The following is a 298-nucleotide window of genomic DNA, read 5'->3' as shown; positions in this document are numbered from 1 at the left end:
CTATCTCTCTCTCTCTCTCTCTCTGTCCTCTGATCTCTCTCTCTCTCTCTCTCTCTCTCTCTCCTCTGCTCTCTCTCTCTCTCTCTCTCTCCCCTTCTCTCTCTCTCTCTCTCTCTCTCTCTCTCTCTCTCTCTCTCTGTCCTCTGCTCTCTCTCTCTCTCTCTGTCCTCTGATCTCTCTCTCTCTCTCTGTCCTCTGATCTCTCTCTCTCTCTCTCTCTCTCTCTCTCTGTCCTCTGATCTCTCTCTCTCTGTCTGTCCTCTGATCTCTCTCTCTCTCTCTCTCTCTCTCTCTCTCT

At 50.7% G+C, this 298-nt stretch overlaps 1 protein-coding gene across 1 annotated transcript in view; it reads left to right on the top strand.

The window, feature by feature from the left end:
• LOC125488089 (ataxin-2-like protein) overlaps window positions 1-298 on the top strand; it is a 13429-nt gene that overhangs the window by 4163 nt on the left and 8968 nt on the right. The window lies entirely within an intron of this gene.

This window comes from Rhincodon typus, chromosome 49 (assembly GCF_021869965.1).
Source record: "Rhincodon typus isolate 14 chromosome 49, sRhiTyp1.1, whole genome shotgun sequence".
Classification (NCBI taxonomy): domain Eukaryota; kingdom Metazoa; phylum Chordata; class Chondrichthyes; order Orectolobiformes; family Rhincodontidae; genus Rhincodon; species Rhincodon typus.
The sequence above is the reverse complement of the archived record's forward strand: the minus strand, read 5'-3'. Positions and strand labels throughout refer to the sequence as shown.